This window comes from Notechis scutatus, chromosome 2 (genome assembly GCF_049901735.1).
Source record: "Notechis scutatus isolate UNSWTSFEM ecotype Mainland chromosome 2, rNotScu1.2, whole genome shotgun sequence".
NCBI classification, from domain to species: domain Eukaryota; kingdom Metazoa; phylum Chordata; class Lepidosauria; order Squamata; family Elapidae; genus Notechis; species Notechis scutatus.
In genome coordinates this window covers 255,535,260-255,550,244 of record NC_142010.1, presented here as the reverse complement: position 1 = coordinate 255,550,244, position 14,985 = coordinate 255,535,260, and positions in this window count along the sequence as shown.

Below are 14,985 nucleotides of genomic sequence, written 5' to 3'. Positions count from 1 at the left end.
AAGGTTTTCCTTGCCCATTTATATGTGACTCTAGGGGGCAAATCTCAAATTTGCTTCTTAGTTGAGGGAGCCAGCATTGCCCAAAGACATTTTCCATGGTCATGTGGCCAGCATTACGAGATGCACAGAATGCTGTTACTTTCCCATCGAAGTGGTACCTATTTATCTACTTGCATTTGCATGCTTTGAAACTGCTAGGAGGGCAGGAGCTGAGACAGGAACAGGAGGTCACCCTGTTGCTCGGTGCTTGGGTCTCAAACGCAGGCTGTCAGCTTTCCAACGGCAAGCTCAGCACTTTTAACCGCTGAGCAATCGCTCCCCTCATAGTACTGATAACGGATTGTAATTATCCTAATATTTGTTTGGTGATAAACTTGACAGGGAATCTTCTTCCAGTGAATTCCTCTTTTACTGGAGGAAAATAAAAGTGGTATGAACATGTGCTGGAACTGGGCATGTCTAGTCTAATGAAAAGAAAGACCAGGGGAGACAGATAGCAGTCTTCCAATATCTCAGAAGCTGCTACAAAGAAGAAGGAGTCAAGCTATTCTCCAAAGCACCTAAAGGCAGGACAAGAAGCAATGCTTGGAAACTCATCAAGGAGAGAAGCAACTTAGAACTAAGGAGAAATTTCCTAACAGGACAATTAATCAGTGGAACAACCTGCCTCCAGAAGTTGTGAATGCTCCAACACTGGAAGTTTTTAAGAAGAGATTGGATAACCATTTGGCTGAAGTGGTGCAGGGTTTCCTTCCTAGGCAGGGGGTTGGACTAGAAGATCTCCAAGGTCCCTTCCAGCTCTGTTTTTCTATTCTATTCTAATACTTTTTTTTTTTTTGCAAATAATTTTGTTCATCACAGTTAGGCACATACAAATAAAAATCCCATATATTTGAATTGGTATTAATTTATAGGGAAGATTTAATTCAGGAATGGGAAGTAGCAAGATGATTTGAGAGAAGTGAGCATATGGTGAAGTTTTTGATTTTAATGGATATTAAAATCAAGTCTAGCCAAATATTTATGTTGGATTTAAAAAAACACCAGATATTAAAAAATTCACCCATCAGCCTAAAAAGTAGTCCTCGACTTACAACAGTTCATTTAGTGAGCATTTGAAGCCACACTTATGATCCTTGCAGCATCCCTGCGGTCATGTTATCAAAGTTCAGATGCTCAGTGACTGCCCCATATTTATGACGGTTGCGGTGTCCTGGGGTTATGTGATCAGAAGGTCTGACCTTCTGACTAGCAAAGTCAATGAGGAAAAAGTCAGATTCACTTGACAACGGTGTTACTAAACGACTGCAGTGGTTCACTTAACAAGTGTGGCAAGAAAGGTTGTAAAATGGGGCAAAATTCACTTAAACAAATGTCTCAATTAGCAGTGGAAATATTGGACTCAATTTGTAGTTGTAAATTGAGGATTAAGGTAAAAGGTAAAGGTTCCCCTCGCACATATGTGCTAGTCATTTCTGGCTCTAGGAGGCGGTGCTCATCTCCGTTACAAAGCTGAAGAGCCAGCGCTGTCCAAAGACATCTCTGTGGTCATGTGGCTGGCATGACTAGATGCAGAAGGTGCACGGAACGCTGTTCCCTCCCCACTGAAGTGGTCCCTATTTTTCTACTTGCACTTTTTACATGCTTTTGAACTGCTAGGTTGGCAGAAGCTGGGACAAGTAATGGGAGCTCACTCCATTACGCGGCGCTAGGGGTTTGAACCGCCGATCTTTCTGATCAACAAGCTCAGCGTCTTATCCACTGAGCTACTGAGTCCCTGTTGAGGATTACCCATAGTGTACAAAGGCCTTCTTCTGTTGAAGAGCCCCACTCTCTGGCTTTCAGACTATTTTCTCAAGCAGCTTTTTAGAAATAAAAAAGATTTGGCGGGGAACAACCTGACAAAATGCTACTGACCAAATTATGACATGTCACTGCATATGGTGAATGTGATTCTCTATGACAGAGCATGGCACATCTGTAGAGCTGGGTTAAATAACAACTATATTCTTTCTCCATTTCTGCCTGTCTTTCACGCTGCATTTGGCTCCTTCCTGACTTCCAGAGCAGACTGAGCTGCAAGTTATTAATCCATTTCCTCATATTGAAGCATTTTTCTATATTATTCTGACTTGGAAAAAGATTTATCTCAATTTTACCTCTGAACTTGATAAATTATTATTCCAACCACATACTCGATGTCTGCTAACTCGGTTATTAATTTCTTTTCAGGAAAAAAAAAAGAGGTGAGTTTGCCAAGGTTTGTACACATTTGGAGGCTCTACAAGAGAAATCGTGACCCTTGACTTCTCATCTGAGAGGCCATGGAGAATATCCGCCAAATGTTTATTGTGACCAAATAACATCATCCTATATACATTTATTTACCTGAAGGTGGGAAACGTGCAGAAAATAATGAAGAAAGCCTTTCACACACACATTTTATTTGATTTCTGGTGATACTATCTCTAATTAAATAATGAGTAAATTGGTTCCAGACAGAAGAACTTTTTATTTCACTGAATACATATTTAATGTACGGAGACCATACCCTAGGCTGTGGTGATGCTTAAATGACTTCAGAGCAGAGGTGGTATTCAGCAGATTCTGGCCAATTCTGGAGAACCAGTAGTGGAAATTTTGAGTAGTTCAGAGAACCGACAAATACCACCTCTGACTGGCCCTGTTCCCATCTATTCTCTGCCTCCTGAGTCCCAGCTGATTGGCTGGGTCTTCTTTTGTCACCCTGCACAGGAGAACGGAGCTGGAAAGCAGGTTAGTGAGATGAGGAGGGATGGGGATTTTGCAGTAACCTTTCCTCAGGATTGGGAATGGAGATTTTAGTTTCCTTCCCCTTCCATGCCCACCAAGCCACGCTATGCCCACAGAACCAGTAGTAAAAAAATTTGAATCCTACCATTGCTTCAGAGGAAGATCAAACATATTTTTGGAGGAATGAAGACATACCAACAGTAGTTAGTCAAGAGAATTCAATACAGTTATAACATCCTGAAGATTGAAGGACGTGTTCAAACCATTATGTTCAACCATCCATTCATGAGCATTAAATTCAATGCATTAATTTAAATTAATGCATCCCAGACAGATGGCTATCTAGGTTCAACCAAAACAAGTCCACGGATGGAGTTTCCACAACTATTCTTAGATACTGAATTCTTTATTTTATTTTATTTTATTTTTATTTATTTATTTGATTTGTCAATTGCTTAAAAAATAATAAGTATAAGTATATACATAGTTATGAATACATGAAATGGGTACATATATGAAAAATAAAAGAAACAATAGGACAAGGACAGTAGGCACATTGGTGTGCTTATGCACGCCCTCTACAGACCTCTTAGGAAAGGGGTGAGGTCAATAATAGTCAGTCTAAGGTTAAAGTTTTTGGGGTTTGGGGAAGAAACCACAGAGTCAAGTAGAGTATTCCAGACATTGACCACTCTGTTGCTGAAGTTGTATTTCCTGCAATCAAGTTTGGTGCGGTTAACCTTGAGTTTGTATCTATTGTGTGCTCTTGTGTTGTTATGGTTGAAGCTGAAGTATTCATTGACAGGTAAGTCATTGCAATGTATGATTTTATATACCATACTTAGATCAGACCGAAGACGGCGTAATTCAAGGTTTTCTAGGTCTAGAATTTCAAGTCTGGTGGCATAAGGTATTCTGCAACGAGTAGAGGAGTGGAGAACTCTTCTTGTGAAATATTTCTGGACTTTCTCAACTGTGTTAATATCAGATACATAATGTGGGTTCCAGACTGATGAGCTGTATTCGAGTATTGGTCTAGCAAATGTTTTGTATGCTCTAGTTAGTAGTGTGATATTACCAGAGAAAAAGCTACGTAGGACTAAGTTAACAACTCTTAATGCCTTTTTGGCTATGTAGTTACAGTGGGCTCTAGCACTTAGATCATTAGAGATGCATATTCCAAGGTCCTTTACAGAGCTTGGATCATCAACAAGGTCTTGACTATTTAGCTGGTATATTATTTTCTGATTTTTTTTGCCAATATGTAAGATAGAGCATTTATTTGTTGAGATTTGAAGTTGCCATTTGCTTGACCATTCTGATACATAGTCAAGATCTTTTTGAAGGGTAACAATATTGTCTGTGGTATTGAACAGCTTTACATCATCAGCGAAGAGAACGCAGTTGCTCTTAATATGATCACAGAGGTCATTTATGTAGAGTATGAAGAGAGTTGGTCCTAGAACACTGCCTTGGGGGACACCACTATTGACGGGTACAGAATTTGATAGGACGCTCCCAATTTTGACCATTTGTTGTCTGTTTGACAGGAATGCTACTATCCAGTTATGCAGTTGTCCAGAGATACCATAAGATTTTAGTTTTAGGAGTAGTTTGTCGTGTACCACTGAATCAAAGGCTTTACAGAAGTCTATGTAGATTGCATTTATTGCTTTGCCCTGATCGAGTTGTGTAGTCCATATGTTTTTGCAGTGTAAGAGTTGCAGATTACAGGATAGTTTTTTTTCTGAAACCAAATTGTTTATTGGAGAGTAGGTTGTTTGTCTCTAAGTGGAGGATAATGGATTGGTTAATAATTGATTCCATGACTTTACAGGTGATGCAGCATAAAGAGATTGGTCTATAATTTTCAACTAGGCTGGGGTCTCCCTTTTTGAAGATGGGGATGACTGTGGCTTGTGACCATAGGTTAGGCAAGGAGTTGGTCCTGAAAGATTTTTCAAAGATTATGTTTAGAGGTTCTGCTATGGCAGTGGATAGCTTTTTTAAGAAGTAGGCACATATTCCGTCCGGTCCAATAGATAGAGATGGTTTTAGATTGAGTAGTGCTTTTTCAACATTGTCTTCTGTAAAATCGATATGTATTAGATCATTGTACTTATCTGTGGTTCGACTAGGAAATACTGGGCATGATCCATTGCTGTTTACAAATACTGAGCCGAAGAATGTTAAAGATTTTGGCTTTAATGGTGTCGTTGTTGTAGTGTTTATCATTAGGTCCTATCAGGGGTGGGATGGACCTTGAGTCTTTTAGTTTGTTGTTTACAAAATTGTAAAAAGCACGGGTGGAATTGGTGCATATAAGTTTTTCTTCTTGTTTAATGTGATAATTGGTGCATTCAGTCTTTATCTGGTGGCATAAATTTTTGTATTGGCTTTTGAAATTGGCAACGTGACCAGATTTGTTTTTCCGCAAGAGTGATCTCTTTTTGGATTGAAGTTTCTTTATTGTTATGGGTAATCTGTTTTTTTGTTTTGTTTTGGGAGTTGTTGGTACATATAGTTTGATGACTCTTTTGATTTCAAGTAAAAATATGTTGTAATGGTCACTGTTGTAAAATTCACTGTCAAACTGCTCTTGGAGTCTGTTAAGCCTGGATTCCCCAACGGGTGTTAAGGAAAACAAACTAAACAGAATGTACAGCGAAGTCAGATAGGAAGACAGGTAAATGTGTGAGATAAGTTTTCTAGTTAACACGCAGTAAAAATACAGATACGCTTGTGTTATCAAAAATATTGTTTATTCCATTTAAGAATTATAGCATAGTCAAATGTAATGGTCCATTAGTCATATATCAATTTCAGTCAAGTCTTGTCGGGGATACTCTATTTGCAAAGTCCGTGTTGAATAGCCAATGTCAGTACACTTACAATAAATCAGTCCAATCTTTATCTTCTCTCCGTTGAGAAAAATCAACACTCCTTTTTCTCTCCCCGTTCCAGCAAGAACGCAGTCATCAATCCATCCAGTAATTAGGGATCAGTAAGCCAGAGAGAGCGAGCTGCAATTGCCTCGCTTCTTATTTAGTGCTTTTACAACCACACCCTTAATTACATTCTTGCAGTTAAAGTTACACACACTTTAACTAACAAACCATGGTACCATATTTATTATTTTTACCCAAACCAGTTAGGGTAAACAATGTTATCCCTAACAGAGTCTTGAAATCTGTCCTCCTACACATGCTACCTTGGCTGATCTTAATGGGAGGCTCTAAAGAAGAATTTTCTGGAAAATTTTAAATTTTAGGTCAAGAATATCTCGGTAAAGGAATCATCCAGAAAGCCTAGTCCCAAGGTGTTTAAGGTTTTAAGCATTTACACCAATGCTTGAATTGGACTTGAAGAGTTATTGGCAGTAGATATAGCTAGTAAAAGGTAAAGGTAAAGGAGTTGCTGCAGATTTTACTCTGCTAAGTCATTGCCAGCTATAGGGGGCAGTGCTCATCTTCTGTTTCAAGGCCATTCAGCCAGCACTGTCCAAAGACATTTCCATGGTCATGTGGCCAGCATGGCATCATGAAGCACTGTAACCTTCTCACTGAAATGGTACCTATTTATTTACTCACATTTGCATGCTTTCAAACTGCTAGGTTGGCAGGAGCTGAGGACAGGAGCTCACCTCATCATATGGTGCTCAGGTCTTGAACCTGGGCCAATGTGGAAGGACCTGCCAATAAGCCCAGAGTCTTAACCTCTGAGCCACTGTACCAGCCAGATATAGCTAGTACCCTTACAATTCTAGATTTATGGCTTTGTTGAGAGTTGAATTGTTAACAAGAATAGTGATGACACCAGAAGTCAAACTATAAGGATGGGAAATACCAATCAGCAGTAACAAGAGTCTGGTCAGTATAAATACAATTAAACATGCCAATATGTTTTAAAAGTTTCAATTAAAGGTATAATGTTGAATTCAATGGGCTTTTGTGTGGGAACAAGTCAAGCGTTAGGTTATATCTTCTGACTGACCAGACAGAACAAATCCTGATCATTTCTATCAAGCTTTGCAACAGTTTTGATCAGTGACCTCTTTAACTTAAGTGGAATAAATCTTCAGTTTTTAGTGTTCTCTGGTTTAGTTGAATCAAATGATGTGAGAATATAAAAATGAAAATGAAAAATTAATAATTTATATGAACATGCATGTCTACAATATTGAAAGTGACTCCTGCGTTATCCGAATACACGTTTGATAAGGGTAATCCTTTTGAGCAACACTGATGGTTGTTGTGAGGAAATGCCATTTCTCCATCTTTGAAGACATGCATTTGAAAAAGAGTCTCTCACACAAGCAGAATAGAGCAAAAAAAAAAAAAAAAGAGAGAGATGAAAGAATGACTATGCAGACATTAATAGCCTTCCCTAAAGAAATGATATAAGAAAAAGAAGAACATTCTGCTGTTCATCAGAGAAAAAGGTTGATTAAAAACTAAATAGGGAAATAGGTATGTTCAGCCTATGAAGAGAAGGCTCAGGGGAGAGATGATAGCAATCTTCCAATACTTGAAGGGTTGTCACATAGAAGACATAGTCAATTTATTCTCCAAAGCATCAGAGGACAAGAAGCAATGGGTGGAAGCTTGTCAGAGGGAGATGAAACCTGGAAATAAGGTGAAATTTCCTAACAATGAGAACAATTAATGCAATAGCTTGTCTCCAAGAGTTGTGGGTACTCCATTGCTGGATGTGATAATAATAAAAAAAACAACTGGAGACATGTGAATAAGAGCTTTATTATTAAGCTTTCGCAAAAGGGAATTCTGCTCATTGCAGAAGACATTTTCCCCAGGAAGGCTGGGGTTTATATACAGGTTCAAATATACAGTCTCTGCCCCTTTCCTGGGTTCACAATCTATCCAAGCTACGTATCTCCCTATGCAACACCCATATTATTGTGGCATAACACCTGTTTCCTTGTCCTTGGAAACTACCTTCGTACTCATGGCTTTTCTTCCTGTTATGGTCCTGTTATGACCATCTGTAATAAAATAGATCATTAAGCAGTTCCTTTCCGGTCAGGATAATCTAATATCTCCTACACATATCCTTATGCCAAAAAGTACAGGCCTATGTTCTACCCAAAAGCCTAACATTTAGTTTAGAACATAACAAGTTACAAAACAGTACATGTTTATTAGATATAGTTACATTACTGTCCAATAATCATTGCATAGTTCAAATATTATATAAGTATGTCTTCCCTTCTTCATTTCCACAGGTGTAACTCATAATATGTAATTTCTACATTGGAGGTTTTCAAGAAAAGACTGCACAACCCTTTGCCCAGAATGGTATGAGGATTCCTACCTTTGGCAAGGGGTTGGATTAGAAGAACTCCAAGATCCCTTCTAACCCTTTGATTCTATGGTTCCATATTTGAAGTATTCCATTCATTCTTGTTTAAAGTATATTCAGGTGGCTTTGTGCTAACACAATTATCTCTTTAAGAACTAGCTTGCTAAATAACAAATGAGAGGAAATTAGCACACACAGGCATATAATATGCAAATGTAGAAGGTATTTAAAATTTTTGGAGAAGGTAATTTCACCTGGTGTGGAAAGAAGATAGAACATACTAGAGGGCCTTCAGGGATCATGGAACTTTAGGTATTAGTTACAGACCACAACATGAACTTAAATTTTCCCAGGTATTTTGAGAATCATTTTAGCTTAATCTATGTCTTTAGTAACTAGCTTTTTAGTTTTCTTTCAGTTGTAGCTTAATTGTATGTTTGATGCTACATTTGCTGCCCAATGTCACAGAATCTATTAGCTGAAAAGCAGCAATTAAATAAAGGAAGTTAGTGAGACCAGGATATTGAGGGATGGGAAGAAGAGTTATTCAAACTATTGGACCATGTATAACTTGCACCATCTTGAAAAATGTCATGCCTGTCAAGAAACTAAGAGTTGAACTTCTCAAACGCCTATTTTGCTCTGCTCCTGACTTTAGCAGCCCTGTTAAATCACTCCAAGGACTACCTTATTCTAACATTTGTTTCACACTGTGGCCAATTAGATGTTGATTGCAACAGGTGATGGAAGTGTATGATTTTTCTGCAGCTGGTATTTGCTTTAACTTGAAGGTAACATTGAGTTCTATGAACTAACAACAGTTGATAAGACTATTTTTCCTGAATATATCCAATTACTTTTTAAAGCCATCCAAGTTAGAAGTCACCAAGAAAAAAGCTATCATGTGAAAAAGCAGTGATGGGTATTTGGTCTTTGTTTTCACTTTGGGCACAATGGCTTCTGCTGACATGCCAATGAATTCGTTGCATAGAAGGTCTGTCTGTGAGGCTAATTCTCACATTTATCTACAGCACCCTGAGAAAATCACTGTTCCTTGTAACTGTAGGCAAATACAAAGATGAATATTATTACCTGTAGCCACCTAGGCTTGCTTTCTTTGTTGACTCTGGAGAGAAATTCAATTCAGGTCACCTGAGTTGAATATTGAATTAATGTGATGAGTAACCAGGGCATACAAGCCTGCTGCTTCCATGAAAGAGAATTCTGGTGACAGGTTGGTATGAATAGAATTCACATTTGATTTGAGAAGGGTGGAAAAAGCATTCTGGCACTGAAGAGGGGTTCAAAATAAATGTTTCAGATTGTACTTATAGAAATACTATGCCCTACATCTTATAACAAACTCAATGTGGGGTTCTTAGTGCTTTCTGAACTTGGTTGGACGCTAGGCTATTTTATAATGTGTTTTGAATTTCTCTTATATGTTTTGAATTTGCATTATGGTGGGGAAACTCTGGAGGGTATTACCCAGTGGTGCATTTCAAAATAGTTTACCACCAGTTTGATGGGCATGGCTTGGTGGGCGCGCTTTCCACATGCACACACTTTGCGTGCACGTGTGTGCCAAATGCACACTTTGCACAAGAGCACCACGGACCACGGATCAGAAGCCGTACCGCAGCTGCATCACTACCCGCTTCAAACCCCTCCGACCCATACATGAAGCGAACTGACGCCCAACATGAAGATGTGGCACGACCACGAATGCGAAGCCAAACAACACGATCACAGCTCACCAGCCCAAATCCCCCGACAACTAAGACTAACCTGAGCACAGCCAAGCCCCCACCTGAACAGAACACGCCCCCAGCCAATCAGAACACAGCCAACCCCACAACCAATCAGATCACAGCCAGGCCCCCAACCAATGAGAACACACCCCCACCCAATCAGAACACAGCCAAGCCCCCACCCAGTCAAGTCACACTCCCACTGGCAGTTAAAAGGAAGAAGCAGCTGCAAGCTCACATTACTCCAAGAAGCACAAAGCTGAAGACGCAAGCCTGAAGATGACAAATGAGATTTCATCGAAACATCACCAAAATACTTTCAATTTTACACGGGAGAAAACCCGAATAACCAAAGATCCGTATGTATGTATGTATATGTGTGTGTGTGTGTGTGTGTGTATATATATATATATATATATATATATATATATATATATATATATATATATATATATATGTGGATCTTTGGTTATTCGGGTTCTCTCCCGCGTAAGATTCAAAGTATCTAGGCAACGTTTCGGCGAGGTCCCACTCGCCATCTTCAGGCTGGTGCTTTCGGCTTAGTGCCAGTGCAAGCAGTGTGTGACCGGAGCTGCCATCTCTCTCTATATACAAGTGGTGGGGGATGGTGTGCTGGGCTGGTTGGCTGTGCTGCAGCCTCTTGATTGGTTGATGGAGTTGATGTTGGTATAATGGGCTGTGTAATGGCCTTTTGTTGTGGAGATATCCTGGATCTTGTGCTGTCATCTCCTGGGTCGTTAGCCTCTTGTGTTTTAACGGCTTGGGTAATGGGTTGTGTGATGGGCTTGTGAGTTCTTTTGTTGTGGTATCCTGGGTCTTGCGTTGTAATCTCCTGGGTCGTTTGTGTTTTGATCTCTTTTCCATTAGCCTCCTGTGTAGTAACAGCTTGGGTAATGGGTTGTGTGATGACCTTGTGAGATTTATTGCTGTGGTATCCTTGGTCTTGTGCTGTGATATCCTGGGTCATTTGCTGTGTTGTGACTTCTTGAGTTCTTGAGGTGTAATTTCTTGAGTTTTCTGATGTGATGTCCTGAGCAGGTGGCTGTGATGTAGCATTTTGGGTTTTAATATGGCTTTGAGTTTGGGGTCTGGGTCTGTGTTCGTTTGGCTTCGAGTTCGTGGTCGTGCCACATCTTCATGGTGGGGGTCAATTCGCTTCATGTATGGTTCAGAGGAGTTTGAAGTGGGTAGTGATGCAGCTGCAGTGCGGCTTCTGGTCTGTGGTCGTGTCTCATCTTCTGTGTGGGTGTGAGTCTGATTTTTACGTGGAAGTGTGGTGGTGGCATCTTGTGTGGCCCTCATGGGTGTGGGTCTGGTGTCATTTATCATGTTGGGTACTCGTCTGTTCATGAGGGCGGGTTTCCAAATGGCTGGTAAGCGGAGGTGTCATCTCTTTTATTCATGCTGTGTGGGCGTTTTTCTATCTCTATGGCTTCTCTGATTATTCTGCTGCTGTGGTGTTCAGTTTTGGCGATAGTTCTGGTATTTTTAAGGTCAATCTCATGTCCTGTGGCTTTGAGGTGTTGGACCAGGGAAGAGGTTGGTTCTTCTTTTTGATTGAGTTCTTATGTTCTTCAACGCGTGCACTTATTCTTCTGTTAGTTTGTCCAATGTATGTGGTGAGGCAGGCAGTGCAGGGGATTTCATATACTCCTTGGTTTTCTAACTCGATTTTGTCTTTAGGGTTTCTTAGGATGGTGGATATTTTTCTGTTTGTGCAGAATGCTGTTTTAATGTTGTGTTTTTGGAGGATCTTGCTGATTTTGTCTGTAGTGCCTTTTATATATGGGAGGAGGGCTTTGCCGTTCTCTTGTTCTCTGTCTTGGATTTTGGTTGGGGTTTCTTTTTGGATTAGGTGGGTGATCTTCTTTCTTTGAAATCCATTGGCTGTTAGTACGTTGGTGAGAGTGTTTAGTTCGGTTTTTAGGTGTTGTTCATCAGCTAAGCATTTTGTTCTGGAGATGAGTGTCTCAGCTACGGAATTGATCTGTGCTGGGTGGTGGTGTGAGAGTGCGTGTAGATAGCGGTTTGTATGTGTTTTCTTTTGGTAGATGGTGTGTCCTAGGGAGCCATTGGGTTTTTGTATACCAAGACATCTAGAAAGGGAAGTTGATTGTTAGCTTCTGTTTCCATGGTGAATTGTATTTTGGGGTGTAGGCTGTTGAGGTGTGTGAGGAAGTTGTTCAGTTTTTCTTTCCCGTGTGGCCAGATTATGAAGGTGTCATCTACGTATCTGAGCCAGAGTTTGGGTTTGTGATCATATTTTTCTAGAGCTTGTGTTTCAAAGTGTTCCATGTAGAGGTTTGCGATGACAGGTGAGAGGGGTGATCCCATGGGTGCTCCTTCTATTTGTTTGTATTTTTGTCCATTGTAGGTGAAGTATGTATTGGATAGACAGTGGTTGGTCAGATCTAGGATGTGCTTGGGGGGTTGTATTTGTTTTGGATGGCTGTCAAGGCTTCTTTTATTGGCACTTGGGTGAAGAGGGATATGACATCGAAGCTAACTAGTAGGTCGCTGGGTTGTAAGTTTTGTTTCTTTATGATCTCGATGAACTGGAATGAGTTTCTTACATGTGAGTTGATGGATTCTGCATAGGGCTGTAGTTGTTTGGCGAGAAATTTGGCTAGGTTTTGTAGAGGTGAGCCTATGGAGCTGACTATTGGTCTAAGTGGAGTTCCTTCTTTGTGTATCTTGGGGAGACCATAAAGCTTAGGGCATCTGGATGATTTCTCTCTGGGTATGATTCTTTGCTGGATTTCTTCACTGATGGGGAGGCTTTTATTTTGGATCTGGTGGTTTTTTCCAGGTAGGTGGTGGGGTCTGTCTTTAGGGGTTTGTATGTGGGGTCTAGGAGTAGGTTGGTTAACTTGGTTTGGTAGTCAGATGTGTTCATAACCACTGTTGCGTTGCCCTTGTCTGCTGGTAGGATTATTATGCTGGTGTCTTCTTTCAGGTTACGTAGTGCAGTTTGTTCTTCTTTGGATAAGTTGCTTTTGGGTGGTTTGCTAGTGCAGAGGATGTTGGTGATTTCGAGTCTGATTCTATTAGCCTCATCAGGGTTGGTTTTGGTCAGGCTGGTTTCAACTCCGCATATGATGGTTTCTGTGGGGATGTGTTTGGGAGCAACAGCAAAGTTGAATCCTTTTGAAAGGACCTTGGTTTCGGCTTCGGTGAGGATCTTGTCTGAGATGTTGTGCACTGTTTGTTTCATGTGTGGTTGTGAGGGGGGGGGAGTTGGTTTCTGGCATTGTTGTAGTTTTCTGAGTTTGTTGGTGTGTGTGTCTGTCTTGAGGGTGGTCTGTGTTTCGGCTCTCCAGACAGCGAGTTGTTTGGATTTGTCCCAAAGTAAGGGGTGAATCTTGTTGCTGAGTCTGAGGTGAAGTGTAAGAAGATCTTTGTTGATTTGGTCTAGGAGAAATCTTTTTGTGTGAAGTTCATTTCTAATTAGGGCCAATTCTGTTCTTTTTAGGATGCGTTTGGTGGCTGCTGTGTTGGTGTGGAATTTCAATTGGAAGCTTGTGGGAATTAGATTTTGATCTCGGCAGTTGCATAGGAATGCGAGGTCACATAAAATGGAAGCTCTTTGGACTTCAAGTTTTTCATAAGTCCTGGTCAGATGGTGGGTTTCCTCCCCGTAGAGGTGCAATATTTGTTTTCTGAGGTTCTCGCGGGTATTTGTATGTGGATCTTTGGTTATTCGGGTTCTCTCCCGCGTAAGATTCAAAGTATCTAGGCAACGTTTCGGCGAGGTCCCACTCGCCATCTTCAGGCTGGTGCTTTCGGCTTAGTGCCAGTGCAAGCAGTGTGTGACCGGAGCTGCCATCTCTCTCTATATACAAGTGGTGGGGGATGGTGTGCTGGGCTGGTTGGCTGTGCTGCAGCCTCTTGATTGGTTGATGGAGTTGATGTTGGTATAATGGGCTGTGTAATGGCCTTTTGTTGTGGAGATATCCTGGATCTTGTGCTGTCATCTCCTGGGTCGTTAGCCTCTTGTGTTTTAACGGCTTGGGTAATGGGTTGTGTGATGGGCTTGTGAGTTCTTTTGTTGTGGTATCCTGGGTCTTGCGTTGTAATCTCCTGGGTCGTTTGTGTTTTGATCTCTTTTCCATTAGCCTCCTGTGTAGTAACAGCTTGGGTAATGGGTTGTGTGATGACCTTGTGAGATTTATTGCTGTGGTATCCTTGGTCTTGTGCTGTGATATCCTGGGTCATTTGCTGTGTTGTGACTTCTTGAGTTCTTGAGGTGTAATTTCTTGAGTTTTCTGATGTGATGTCCTGAGCAGGTGGCTGTGATGTAGCATTTTGGGTTTTTAATATGGCTTTGAGTTTGGGGTCTGGGTCTGTGTTCGTTTGGCTTCGAGTTCGTGGTCGTGCCACATCTTCATGGTGGGGGTCAATTCGCTTCATGTATGGTTCAGAGGAGTTTGAAGTGGGTAGTGATGCAGCTGCAGTGCGGCTTCTGGTCTGTGGTCGTGTCTCATCTTCTGTGTGGGTGTGAGTCTGATTTTTACGTGGAAGTGTGGTGGTGGCATCTCACAAGCCCATCACACAACCCATTACCCAAGCCGTTAAAACACAAGAGGCTAACGACCCAGGAGATGACAGCACAAGATCCAGGATATCTCCACAACAAAAGGCCATTACACAGCCCATTATACCAACATCAACTCCATCAACCAATCAAGAGGCTGCAGCACAGCCAACCAGCCCAGCACACCATCCCCCACCACTTGTATATAGAGAGAGATGGCAGCTCCGGTCACACACTGCTTGCACTGGCACTAAGCCGAAAGCACCAGCCTGAAGATGGCGAGTGGGACCTCGCGAACGCTGCCTAGATATTTGAATCTTACGCTGGAGAGAACTCGAACCAAAGATCCACATAAATACCATGAGAACCTCAGAAAACATATATATATATATATATATATATATATATATATATATATATATATATATATATATATATATATATATATATATATATATATATATATATATATATGTTTTCTGAGGTTCTCATGGGTATTTGTATGTGGATCTTTGGTTATTCGGGTTTTCTCCTGCGTAAGATTGGAAGTATCTAGGCAACGCTTTCGATGAAGTCTCATTCATCATC